We start from the raw sequence: 15,093 nt of genomic DNA, 5'->3' as shown, positions 1-15,093 counted from the left end.
AAATTTACATGTAATAAATTCATTTAGGCATATGTGGATCTATACCTTTGCATTGGTAAGTATATATATATATATATACTTTATATATATATATTATACATATAAATCTATATTACATATGTATGTATATATGTTTATATATTGATATATCCCACTGAAATTCAACATTCATGGAATTCATGGTAAGGTATGTATTTTTCTAAATTTGCACTTTTAGAAATCCTATATTGCTCTTACTATTTTCTTCTGTTGATTCATTACAATTTTCAATGTTCATAATATCAATTTGTTTTAAAAACATTTTCTAATTTCTGGTCATCTTGATTTTTCCAAGGATTTAATGGTATAAAAAATACGCATAAATAAAATCAATGGTTTGGATTTTAGTTTTTTCCCTTTACTGGTTTATGTTGGGAAAGGCCCTAATGCTAAAGTATTTCTTTATTCCAATTTGTGCCAAATTATCTTCATGCTGTTTATAAATAATATATAATAAACTCTTAGAAAAACCTACTCAACACCCTTAATGACTGCTTGGAAGTCCCTCTGGAGGATATATTATACCTTCCCCTGGAATGGATAGGAATTTACAGTTAATCCTGATGTTATTTTAAGGTTTCCTGATTACTGGGGATACTGTGTTTTGGTGTTGATTATAACTTAAATGAAAGCATGGATAAGATTTATCAGTAATTACCTTATTAATTTATTTAATTGTCTTACCACAGATGATCACGTTTCTAATATCTGGCTGATTATATTCTTTTTAACTTCCTTTCACAAAGTAAGAACAAATTCAACAACCTAATTTAACTTTTTGGTTTTTGCTATCTTAATGAACTGCTGTGATTTAATGAAAGGTATAAAATATAAGGGACATGCAACTGAAGGCTGTTTGCTAATGTAGAATTAGAGCCCTTTAGCAGAGCCTAGAAAGGAAAGTTCAGGAGAGCACAACAGGTTCCTGCTCAAAAGTAGTTGATAAAATTAGTCATTTATCTAGCTATCCCCTTGAAAATGAGTAAGTAAATGCAGCAATTAAAATGGCAAACTTTTACTTGCCACTAAACAAAAGAGATTACCCTAGTGCTACTTACTTTCCTACATGCTTACAGTACAGCACACACACACACACACACACACACACACACACACACATATAAGGGTAGACATTTCCTGTTCACATGTATCCTTGTGTGGAAGAGAAACAGAACATGCAATAACATTGAAAACTATATTAAAGGGTAAAGTATTGTAGGTAGAAAAGTGAAAGGAGAGGGATTGTAATTGGAAGGAAAAGGCAGATTGCAGTAGGTCATAGTGTTTTCAGAGGCAATCTCACCTACAAGGTGCATTAAGGAAGAACAGAGTATTGGGGAGCTGAAAGATCACTAGATCTGGATGCTCTTTCAGAGAGTCTGTGTTTGGTTCCCAGCTCTCATGTCAAGCATCTAATAACCATCTGTAACTTTAGCTCCAGGGAATCTAATACCCTGGCTTGAACACCTCTGGTACTCACACCCATGTGGAATACACTCACATAGATATATAAAGGGAGACAGAAAGACATTAGGAAATGAATCAAACAGATGTCTTAGGGAAGGGCATTCTAGAAGAAGGGCTCTGATCAAATGAAATCCTAAAAGAGGAAGTGTGTCCCCTTGAATATAGACATTTCAAAGAGGCTAGTGGTTTATTTCAGAGTACATAGAATCTAGTGACAACATAATAGTAGGTTAAAGGGAACACGGAGGCCATAGGCATTACAGGAAATTAAGAGATATTTCAATTGAAATAGAAAGAATTTTGGGGTCACCACAACATTGTGAACAAGGGTAGCCGTTTTCTTTAGATAGAAATGTGTCTGGAGTAGGTGGGTGTAGATAAAGAAGGGACAAAGAGACATGTTTGAACATACTTTCATCACACTATATTATAAATATTAATAACAGACCAATTTGAGGGATAATATGTGGTCAGAAAGTTGATATAATTTAGAGATGTCAAATTTACTGATAAAATATGTAGGTAGAGAAAATGTCTTGTAGTATTTTTAAGTTTAGGTAGCAGTAACGACAAAACCATGAGCAGGTGAAATGTGCCAGATGCATGCCGATGGTTCTGATGGACACAGAGAGTGGCCATCTGAGCTTGGCTTCAGTAATTTAACATCAATACTTTGTTCTTTTAAGCTTTGAGATATTCCTCTTTGGAGAAGCCATATCTTCCAAACCTGTACTAAATTTAGAACTTATATTTTTAAACTAAAAAGCATACCTCTAAAAAGCAAGGCATTTAACTACTCATTTCTTCTCTTTTTTGAGCCAGGCCCTTGAAAATTACTAAGTGAAGCATGGCATTTATTTTGGATGGACCTGGGGACTCATGGAAGAACAGGAAGAAGGATTATTGCCCCTAAGAAGATAGGAAATGCAGAGGAAGGCCAACAAAGTCAACTTATCTGGACCCTTGGGGCTCTCAGAGTTTGAATTACCAACCAAAGTACATACAAGCTTCCCTGGTCATTAGTAGCACATGACATGGGCAGCTTGGTCTTCTTATGGATCTTTTTTTTTTTTTTTTTTTTTGGTTTTTCGAGACAGGGTTTCTCTGGATAGCCCTGGCTGTCCTGGAACTCACTTTGTAGACCAGGCTGGCCTCGAACTCAGAAATCCGCCTGCCTCTGCCTCCCGAGTGCTGGGATTAAAGGCGTGCGGCACCACGCCCAGCTTTTCTTATGGATCGTGAACAACTGGAATGAGGGCTATCCCAAAAGCTGTTGCCTGTATGTGGGATATGTTCTTCTAGCTTGGCTGCCTTTTCTGGACTCAGTGGGAGAGGATGTGCCTTAGCCTCACAGAGACTTGATGTGCCAGAGCTGGGTGATACCCAGAGGTCTCCACCCATTCAGAAGAGAAGAGGAGGGGGAGGAGGGAAGAATTGTGGGAGGTGGTGACTAGGAGGGGGCAGTGAGCAAGATGTAAAGTGAGTAAGTAAACCAACACACACACACACACACACACACACACACATACCTATAAAGAGCAGTGTTTAACGATGCACTTCCACATTAAAACAAAACAAAACAAAAACAAAAACAAAAAACAAAAAAAAAAACAAAACTTGTCCAAAACTACTAACCTAAGCATGGCATTTATTTTGGAAGATAAACTACAGTACTTAGCAAATTACAGTTTACATAAGATACAAAAATGTAAACAATAAAGTCATCGCTAAGAAGCCCTTGCTTATAAGTTATCTTTAATGGTTATCCTTATGTTAAATAAAACACATAGAACAGTACATTTTATTCTTATAATTTACACAGAATTTTTAAATTGAGTGCAACTGTAATAGCATTTTTATTTTCATAGTAAGATAGGAATAGAATGGAGAAATTGGAAACAAGTTAAGTACAGAAAATATATGCTAAATATATATTTTTTCTATTAAACTGTTAGAAAGACTTTGTTCAGTGTGAGCAAATGTAATCAGACTGGATATGCTAAATCAATAATATCACAGTGACAAAAGTCAGAGAGGAAGTTTTGATGCAAAATTTATCATTAGAAAGATTTATTTTGGGAACTGAAATTCATGCATTTGAAATAAGTTTTTAGAGCATCAAATGACTGACAGATTAATTATGAAAGATGTAGTTATATTTGAATGCATACATTATACTGCAGGTGTGAATATGACACTGCATGGGAATCATTAAAGCAACTTAATAGGCAACGCTTTTTTAACTTGGCAAATCTTTTGTAAATAATCAAAGAATGGCCTAAAACTGTGAGATAGTTTCTCTCTTCACTTTTTTTGTTGTTGATATATAGCATGAATGTGTTTGATTCTCCTCATATGTGGTGTACAGATCTCCAAAAACTACTTTAAAGCCATATTGTATATTCTATTGAGATGGAGTGGGAGACCATCAGAAGGGAAGGGAAGGGGGAAGGGGGAAGGGGGAAGGGGGAAAGGGATGCAGTTATATTTTCATAAATTTTAGTTATAAAAGTTTCATCTGTAAAACTTTTCTTCCTTTACTGTGATAAATGCTGTGGTTTTAGAAGAGACATAGTAAAGTGAAAACAAAAGCATATTTTAATCATCCATGCATGCATATCCCTTTTCTGGAGTGAAATATTTTCAAAATCCAATGATTTTTGTTTTGTGTTTAAGCTGAATTTTTTAGAAATGTTTGGTTTAATATTGGATACAATAGAATCCATGTTATTTTTTCAACATTTATTTATATATGTGTGCATGTGTGTGCATACATGTGTGTGCATACATGTGTGTGTGATGGAATTTGTCTGATGATCAGAGGGCAAGTGTTAAGAGTTCTCTCTTTCCCTATATGGGGTCTAGAGCAGAAAAAGTGACAAGAGTTAGTTCTTAAGCATTGAGCCACCTTTCCAGCTTCCCTATGTTGTTGCCCTTTCCTCGTCAAGATTATGAATACTGAATCATCTTTCTTTTCTTAAAACATCTTGTTTTGCCTTAATAATGCAAATGATCCTTTATTCGATGCAAGTATCTTAAAATAAACTTCTTCCATGGGACAATCTCATTTATAAACTTTCTTTTACACTTTCTCCCTTTCTCCCTCTTCCTCTTCCCCCTCCCCCCCTCTGTGTGTGTGTGTGCATGCGTATATATGTGCATATATGCTCTATCTTTATTTCTTAGTCAAAAATTTAAAATGTTGTACACTTGGGTTTACATCTCAAATGTCTTATAATTTGCCATTATCACAGAGATGGACAGAAACTACCACAGAAGCCACAATCTCCACCCATCTTGGACCTTTGAACTAATTGCTTTACTACTGTCTGCACTTTTAGCCTTTTACTTTCTTTTGCCTCTTGACTTGATACCCGTGAAAATGTAGGATGTAAGCACTTGTGACTCCTCTTAAAGGACAGATTGTGGCGTCTCTTCTCATCTACCGTGTACAGTCGAAGGACCAAAGCAGGTGTGTAGGAGTGACGGCATGTTCCCTTTCCCAGTGAGCTATCATACCTCCTCTTCCATTTATCCCCCCATAATATTCAGGTATTTATGATTTCTCATTTTCCATACCCGCATAACAAAAAATATTTATTTTGATGCAACTAAAATGTTACTTATCACCCTTTTGATACCTTTGTTTGGGTACTAAAAATGCTTCAGTCAAATACAAGTTATATATAAACATAAATAGGGTATAAGACTCTGCTTTCTTACTTGAAAGTTAGTGGATGCCCTGTGAAGTTTTATTAGTTCCATGGGCACAAATAAGACAAAGATCCAAAGACTATCAGGATATGACTTATCTTGGGCAGAATGGCAATGAATTGATTTGTGAATTATGGTATGAATAGTTGTAAAAAATGATTTAGGGCTATATTTCAGTAGCCCATACACATCATTTGTTGAAAAAGTAGGTAAGGAGTTTAAGAAACAGGGAAAATGATGAGGATTTATTTATGTTTTTCCCATCTTAGGTCACATGTGGACAGTCAACAAACTGGCTGACTGTGAGTATAAAGAGAAGAGTGAGAGGAAGGAAATCTACTTCATAGCAAGTTAACAAGATGCAACTTTTCTTAGTGCAAATGTAACCAAAGGGGCTCAGACAGAATTGTATTGCAATTAATTAGAAAAGAGAGTTATAAGGATTTGATTTTTCTCCTGGACCCCAGTTCATGATGAAGCCCAACTCACAGTAGTTAGCAGCATTATGAGAAGAAAAAGGGATTTGGTGTAGACAACAGGTGTAGATGTATACATATGTAAGATTCCTGTTTGGATATAACATTTCTTCAAATTGGGAAAGTACAAAAAAATGTATGCAAATACTTTCAAACTATGGTAAATGCTGTTGAAAAAAATAACTAAAAACTTTGGTAATTAGTATGTGCAGGTAGTAGAAAGCATGGATACCATGTAGCATGTAACACACTGAGAGATGAGGAGAGGGGAAATCCACCTGTACCATGGATTTCAAGCTTTCCCTTTCTATCACTTTTTGTGCTTTCCCTGATATGGCAATGATTTTAACCATACCAAAAAGAGGTTCTGTAGGAAGGATCAATAGGTTTTCATAAGTCAGCCATTCTTTAAGAAGATAAAATTCAATTTTTAACTTTTTGTGACATATTAATATTGTATGATATTGACAACTTGAGAGCCAAGCTGTTTCAGAATGCATGTTAGAGAGTATATAATAATGTGTATCCTGAGATTGCATATTCAGTATTTAAGTTTCACTATGGGTTACTGTTATTACAGTTTTATGAGATATACCTTAGATACTATTGTCATTTTGGGACTTAGGAGTGACTATTGAGAGAAAAGAACAAATTATAAAATTTCCCTTGCTATAATTTCTGTTGACCATGGAAATGAGAGTTCAATGTCACAATTGCCCTGGTTAATCTAAAGATCCTAGGCTCGAACTTTCCAGGGTGTATGTTCAGAAGTTGTCTGCTATGTAAACATGAACTATGATAATCTTAGTTTATTTACCATATCGTAACAGGAACTCTATACCTCATCTGCCATAATTTTATTTATATAAAGATATACAATTAATAAAAATTATCATAAATATATGTTATATAATATAACATATATAAGTAATATGTGATTAAAAATTATTATTTCTTAAGTTACCAACTAGTCTGTGAAAAGCACATGACAAATCTTTGGTTATCTACTTTTAGATATATTTCCACTCTTATGGTAAAGATTTGAGTCAGGCATTCATGGTACATGCCTTTTTTCTCAGCACTCAGTAGGTAAACTCAGGTAGATCTCTCTAAGTTTGAGGCCAGTCTAGTCTATGGAGCAAGTTCCAAGACAATAAGGGCTACACAGAGTGTAGTGTGTCTTGAAAACCCAAAGTAAATAAACAAACATACTATTGTAGCTGATATAATGACAAAGCATAAACATATATTTAAATCAAACATGATATAACTTTTTCACTTATGTAAAGGCTGGATTAGTTGTAGGTCTCATCTAAGCCACCCTAAGGGGTGATCAGCTTGTCATCTGCATAAATGCTCAAAAAGCATGAAACATATATTCAGCACCCTTACATACTCTGGAAGTAATGATAAGTTTGTTGAGACTACACCTAAGACAGGCAGAATAGCAGTCATCAGAAAACAAATAACAACAAATGCCAATGAAGGCATGTAGAGAAGGGAACCCCTTACACACTTTTGGTAGGATTGTAAATTACTCAATGAAATTACTCTATGAATGTAAATATCCTTATGAATATCAGTATGTAGGTTTCTTATGATGAAATTGTATGTATGATGAAGTTAAACTACTTCACTTTTGAAAACAAGTCCAAGGTATCCAAATCAGCAAACCTCATGACTTCTTGTGTTTCTTCAGGTCTTGCATCCCTATTCATAACAGCAAGCTACAGAATCAGCCTAGGATTTCATCAACAGCTTCATGGAAAATAAAAATGTGGGATAATGGATACAAACTATAGATCATCAGAGTAAACAAAATATAACAAATCCAGAAAGACAAATATCGCATTTTCTGCTGTATTTGGATCCTAGAATCTGTATGTCTGTGAGCATGTATGCACATGGGTACACAAACACACACACACGCACACACACACACAAACACACACCAATCTGTTTTTAAAGCAAAGCAAAGCCCAAACACAGCATAATATCTCTCTAGTAAGGTGGATATTAAGATGGGGACATCTGAGATTTTAAAATGCCAGTATAATTGTCTCATGGGAATTGGGGATTGATAGCCACATGGCCGTCACAACCTGGGGAGGGAGGTGCTTCCATCACTTGGCATTTTATTTCAAAAATATTACATGATATTAGAAGTGTTACTCTTTCTGGGTAAGGAAGTAGGTTAGTGCAATGGAGGGGGACAATATAGGCATGCATGGTTACTATGGTAAAAGGATGTGGCACACTTCAATAAAAATATCTTAAGTCTATCACTCTGTGCAACATCCATACACAAGAAAATGTTATCAAGAATGGAGGACAAATCCTGAGCAATCAGATGGAAAATAACTTATACATTTAATTTGGAAGCTAAAATCATTCCACAAGGGAAATCATTTTTAAGATATGGATATATTTTATTAATATGCATGATTAATTTAAATATTTTTCCAAGTCATAATTTTTTTTCTCTGTGGTTAAAACAAAATTAGTTAAATGCAATATATTTAAAATATGTAGATATCACTTTCTAGAGAATAAATGTAATTGTTTATGATATAAAATGTTGATTATTAATACCTGTTAATAACTCAAGGAAGACTAAATTCTCTTCTTGCAAAAACATATTCATATAGTGGAGGTATTTGAAGACACAGTCACCTATAGCTATATTGAAGTTATGTATTTAAAGACTTTCCCTCAAATATATGGGGTCATTTTGTCAGTGTAGATTTTACTATGCTTTATTCTAAAAGAACTTTAAATAAATAGTTTCATCTCTTAGGCTATAGCATTAGGATGCAAGGTGATTGAAATTTCCATTAAAAATCTTGTTTAAGAATTATATTATGCCTTCTGGTCCACTCCAGCATGGGGAGCCTTGCCAGTGGAGTCTCTGGACACCCGCAGGGACCCACACAGGATTCCCCATAGGATCCTAAGACCTCTGGTGAGTGGAACACAATTTCTGCCAGGAGGCAGGTTCAAACACCAGATATCTGGGCACCTTCCCTGCAAGAAGAGAGCTTTCCTACAGAGAATACTCTGACCACTGAAACTAAGGAGAGAGCTAGCCTCCCAGGTCTGCTGAAAGAGGCTAACAGAGTCACCTGAGGAACAAGCTCTAACCAGAGACAACTATAAAACCTAGCTTCAGAGATTACCAGATGGCGAAAGGCAAATGTAAGAATCCTACTAACAGAAATCAAGACCACTCACTATCATAAGAACACAGCACTACCACCCCACCTAGTCCTGGGCACCCCAACACACCCGGAAAGCAAGACCGGGATTTAAAAGCATATCTCATGATGATGGTAGAGGACATCAAGAAGGACTTTAATAACTCACTTAAAGAAATACAGGAGAACACTGCTAAAGAGTTATAAGTCCTTAAAGAAAAACAGGAAAACACAACCAAACAGGTAGAAGTACTTAAAGAAAAACAGGAAAACACATCAAAACAGGAGATGGAAATGAACAAAACAATATTAGACCTAAAAAGGGAAGTAGACACAATAAAGAAAACCCGAAGTGAGGCAACGCTGGAGATAGAAACCCAAGGAAAGAAATCTGGAATCATAGATGCGACCATCAGCAACAGAATACAAGAGATGGAAGAGAGAATCTCAGGTGCAGAAGATTCCATAGAGAACATAGGCACAACAATCAAAGAAAATACAAAACACAAAAGGATCCTAACTCAAAACATCCAGGAAATACAGGACACAATGAGAAGACCAAACCTATGGATAATAGGAGTTGATGAGAATGAAGATTTTCAACTTAAAGGGCCAGCAAATATCTTCAACAAAATAATAGAAGAAAACTTCCGAAACCTAAAGAAAGACATGCCCATGATCATACAAGAAGCCTACAGAATTCCAATAGACTGGACCAGAAAAGAAATTCCTCCCGACACATAATAACCAGAACAACAAATGCACTAAATAAACATAGAATATTAAAAGCAGTAAGGGAGAAAGGTCAAGTAACATATAAAGGCAGGCCTATCAGAATTACACCAGACTTTTCACCAGAGACTATGAAAGCCAGAAGAGACTGGACAGATGTTATACAGACACTAAGAGAACACAAATGCCAGCCCAGGCTACTATACCCGGCCAAACTCTCAATTACCATAGATGGAGAAACCAAAGTATTCCAAGACAAAACCAAATTCACACATTATCTTTCCATGAATCCAGCCCTTCAAAGGATAATAACAGAAAAAAAACAATACAAGGACAGAAATCACGCCCTAGAAAAAGCAAGAAAGTAATCCCTCAACAAACCAAAAACAAGACTGCCACAAGAACAGAATGCCAACTTTAACAACAAAAATAAAAGGAAGCAACAATTACTATTCCTTAATATCTCTTAATATCAATGTACTCAATTCCCCAATAAAAAGACATAGACTAACAGACTGGCTACACAAAAAGGACCCAACATTCTGCTGCATACAGGAAACCCATCTCAGGGAAAAAGACAGACACTACCTCAGAGTGAAAGGTTGGAAAACAATTTTCCAAGCAAATGGTATGAAGAAACAAGCTGGAGTAGCCATTCTAATATCTGATAAGATTGACTTCCAACCCAAAGTCATTAAAAAAGACAGGGAGGGACACTTCATACTCATCAAAGGTAAAATCCTCCAAGAGGAACTATCAATCCTGAATATCTATGCCCCAAATGCAAGGGCAGCCACATTCATTAAAGACACTTTAATAAAGCTCAAAGTACACATTGCACCTCACACAATAATAGTGGGAGACTTCAACACACCACTTTCATCAATGGACAGATCTTGGAAACAGAAACTAAGCAGGGACACAGTGAAGCTAACAGAATTTATGAAACAAATGGACTTAACAGATATCTACAGAACATTTTATCCTAAAACAAAAGGATATACCTTCTTCTCAGCACCTCACAGGACCTTCTCCAAAACTGACCATATAATTGGTCACAAAACAGGCCTCAACAGATACAAAAATATTGAAATTGTCCCATGCATCCTATCAGACCACATGGACTAAGGCTGATCTTCAATAACAACATAAATAATGTAAAGACAACATTCACGTGGAAACTGAACAACACACTTCTCAGTGATACCTTGGTCAAGGAAGGAATAAAGAAAGAAATTCATGACTTTTTAAGAGTTTAATGAAAATGAAGCCACAATATACCCAAACCTATGGGAAACAATGAAAGCATTTCTAAGAGGGAAACTCATAGCTCTGAGTGCCTCCAAAAAGAAACTGGAGAGAGCACACACTAGCAGCTTGACAACACATTTAAAAGCTCTAGAAAAAAAGGAAGAAAATTCATCCAAGAAGAGTAGACGGCAGGAAATAATCAAATTCAGGGGTGAAATCAATCAAGTGGAAATAGGAAGAACTATTCAAAGAATTAACCAAAGGAGGAGTTGGTTCTTTGAGAAAATCAACAAGACAGATAAACCCTTAGCTAGACTCACTAGAGGGCACAGGGACAACATCTAGACAGATACCAGGTACCAAAGTTAAATCAGAATCAAGTTAACGAGCTAAACAGTCCCATATCCCCTAAAGAAATAGAAGCAGTCATTAATAGTCTCCCAATCAAAAAAGCTCAGGACCAGATGGGTTTAGTGCAGAATTCTACCAGACCTTCAAAGAAGATCTAATTCAACTTCTGCACAAACTATTCCACAAAATAGAAGTAGAAGGAACTCTACCCAACTCATTATATGAAGCCACAATTACTCTGATACCTAAACCACAGAAAGATCCAACAAAGATAGAAAACTTCAGACCAATGTCCCTTATGAATATAGATGCAAAAATACTCAATAAAATTCTCACTAACCGAATCCAAGAACACATTAAATCAATCATCCATCCTGACCAAGTAGGTTTTATTCCAGGGATGCAGGGATGGTTTAATATATGGAAATCCATCAACGTAATCTATTATATAAACAAACTCAAAGACAAAAACCACATGATCATCTCGTTAGACATGGAGAAAGCATTTGATAAAATCCAACACCCCTTCATGATAAAAGTCTTGGAAAGATCAGGAATTCAAGGCCCATACCTAACCATGATAAAAGCAATCTACAGCAAACCAGTAGCCAACATCAAAATAAATGGTGAGAAGCTTGAAGCAATCCCACTAAAATGAGGGACTAGACAAGGCTGCCCACTTTCTCCCTACCTATTCAACATAGTACTTGAAGTCCTAGCCAGAGCACTTCGACAACAAAAACAGATCAAGGGGATATAAATTGGAAAAGATGAAGTCAAAATATCACTTTTTGCAGATGATATGATAGTATATATAAGTGACCCTAAAAATTCCACCAGAGAACTCCTAAACCTGATAAACAGCTTCGGTGAAGTAGCTGGATATAAAATTAACTCAAACAAGTCAGTGGCTTTTCTCTACACAAAGAATAAACAGGCTGAGAAAGAAAATAGGAAAACAACACCCTTCTCAATAGTCACAAATAATATAAAATATCTTGGCGTGACTCTAACTAAGGAAGTGAAAGTTCTGTATGATAAAAACTTCAAGTCTCTGAAGAAAGAAATTAAAGAAGATCTCAGAAGATGGAAAGATCTCCCATGCTCATGGATTGGCAGGATCAACATTGTAAAAATGGCTATCTTGCCAAAAGCAATCTACAGATTCAATGCCATCCCCATCAAAATTCCAACTCAATTCTTCAACGAATTTGAAATAACAATCTGCAAATTCATCTGGAATAACAAAAAACGCAGGATAGCAAAACCTCTTCTCATGGATAAAAGAACCTCTGGTGGAATCACTATGCCTGACCTAAAGCTTTACTACAGAGCAATTGTGATAAAAACTGCATGGTACTGGTATAGTGACAGACAAATAGACCAATGGAATAGAATTGAAGACCCAGAAATGAACCCACACACCTATGGTCACTTGATGTTGGACAAGGGATCTAAAACCATCCAGTGGAAGAAAGACAGCATTTTCAACAAATGGTGCTGACACAACTGGTTGTTATCATGTAGAAGAATGCGAATTGATCCATTCCTATATCCTTGTACTAAGGTCAAATCTAAGTGGATCAAGGAACTTCACATAAAACCAGAGAGACTGAAACTTATAGAGGAGAAAGTGGGGAAAAGCCTCGAAGATATGGGCACAGGGGAAAAATTCCTGTTTAGAATAGCAATGGCTTGTGCTGTAAGATCGAGGATTGACAAATGGGACCTCATGAAACTGCAAAGCTTCTGCAAGGCAAAAGACACCATCAATAGGATAAAAAGGCCACCATCAGATTGGGAAAGAATCTTTACCTATCTTAAATCAGATAGGGACTAATACCCATTATATATAAAGAACTCAAGAAGGTGGACTCCAGAAAATCAAATAACCCCATTAAAAAATGGGGCTCAGAGCTAAACAAAGAATTCTCACCTGAGGAATACCGAATGGCTGAGAAGCACCTGAAAAAATGTTAAGCATCCTCAATCATCAGGGAAATGCAAATCAAAACAACCCTGAGATTCCATCTCACACCAGTCAGAATGGCTAAGTTCAAAAATTCAGGTGACAGCAGATGCTGGGTAGGATGTGGAGAAAGAGGAACACTCCTCCATTTTTGGTGGGATTTCAAGCTTGCACAACCACTCTGGAAATTAGTCTGGTGGTTCCTCAGAAAATTGGACATAGTACTACAAGAGGATCCCCCAATACCTCTCCTGGGCATATATCCAGAAGATGACCCAACCGGTAAGAAGGACACATGCTCCACTATGTTCATAGCAGCCTTATTTATAATAGTCAGAAGCTGGAAAGAACCCAGATGCCCCTCAACAGAGGAAAGGATACAAAATGTGGTACATTTACACAATGGAGTACTACTCAGCTATTAAAAAGAATGAATTTATGAAATTCCTAGGCAAATGGTTTTACCTGGAGGGCATCATCCTGAGTGAGATAACACAATCACAAAAGAACTCAAATGATATGTACTCACTGATAAGTGGATATTAGCCCAGAAACTTAGTATAGCGAGATATAAGATACAATTTACAAAACACATGAAACTGAAGAAGAATGAAGACCAAAGTGTGGACACTTTGCCCCTTCTTAGAATTGGTAACAATCACTCATGGAAGGAGTTACAGAGACAAAGTTTGGAGCTGAGACAAAAGGATGGACCATCTATAGACTGCCATATCCAGGGATACATCCCATAATTAGCCTCCAAAGGATGACACCATTGCATACACTAGCAAGATTTTGCTGAAAGAACCCTGATATAGCTGTCTCTTGTGAGACTAGGCCGGGGCCTAGTAAACACAGAAGTAGATGCTCACAGTCAGCTATTGGATGGATCACAGGGCCCCCAATGGAGGAGCTAGAGAAAGTATCCAAGGAGCTAAAGAGATCTGCAACCCTGTAGGTGCAACAACATTATGAACTAACCAGTACCCTGGAGCTCTTGACTCTAGCTACATAGGTATCAAAAGATGGCCTGGTTGGCCATCACTGGAAAGAGAGGCCCATTGGACATGCAAACTTTATATGCCTCAGTACAGGGGAATGCCAGGGCCAAAAAATGGGAATGGATGGGTAGAGAAGTGGGGGGAGGGTATGGGGGATTTTGGGATACCATTGGAAATGTAATTGAGGAAAATAAGTAATAAAAAAAAGAATAAATAAAAGAATTATATTATTTCCTTTAATCCGAGAAAAAAAAACACAAGTCCAAATATTGTCTTAATCAATGTTCTCTTGCTGTGAAGAGACACCATGATTATGAGTTCTTATAAAAGAAGGCATTTAATTAGGGCTTGCTTATACCAGAGATATAGCCCAATGGTGCTCAGTCTCCCTGAAGTTGAGACCTTTAATATAGTACCTCATGCTGTAGTAACCCCAACCAAAAAATTATTTCATTGCTATTTCATAGTTATAACTTTGCTATTGCTGTGAATCATAACACAAATATTTCTTATGGATGATATCTGACATATTCCCCCCCAAAGGAGTCATAACCTACAGTCTGAAAACTATTGGTTTAGTGTATTGTCATGGTAGGAATGGTGATAGAGGAGTAATTGCAAACTCTACATCTGGATCAGCAGGTGGCCCGATCAGAGAGACCTTGGGCCTAGCTTGAGCATTTGAAATCCCAAAGACTACCATCAGCAATACACTTCCTCCAAAAAGGTCACACCTCCTAATAGTACGACTCCCTGGAAACCAAACATTTAAGTCTATTAGACTATCAAAGCCATTTCTATTCAAACCACCACAAGATCTTTTCTGCTTAATTAATCTTGGCTGTACATATTTCATATTTGTCTTGCTTTTACGATTGTGAGATACATAGAAAAACTAT

This window comes from Mus caroli, unplaced genomic scaffold, assembly GCF_978045245.1.
Source record: "Mus caroli unplaced genomic scaffold, Mus_caroli_1 scaffold_2, whole genome shotgun sequence".
Taxonomy (NCBI): domain Eukaryota; kingdom Metazoa; phylum Chordata; class Mammalia; order Rodentia; family Muridae; genus Mus; species Mus caroli.
This window is presented reverse-complemented; position numbering follows the sequence as displayed.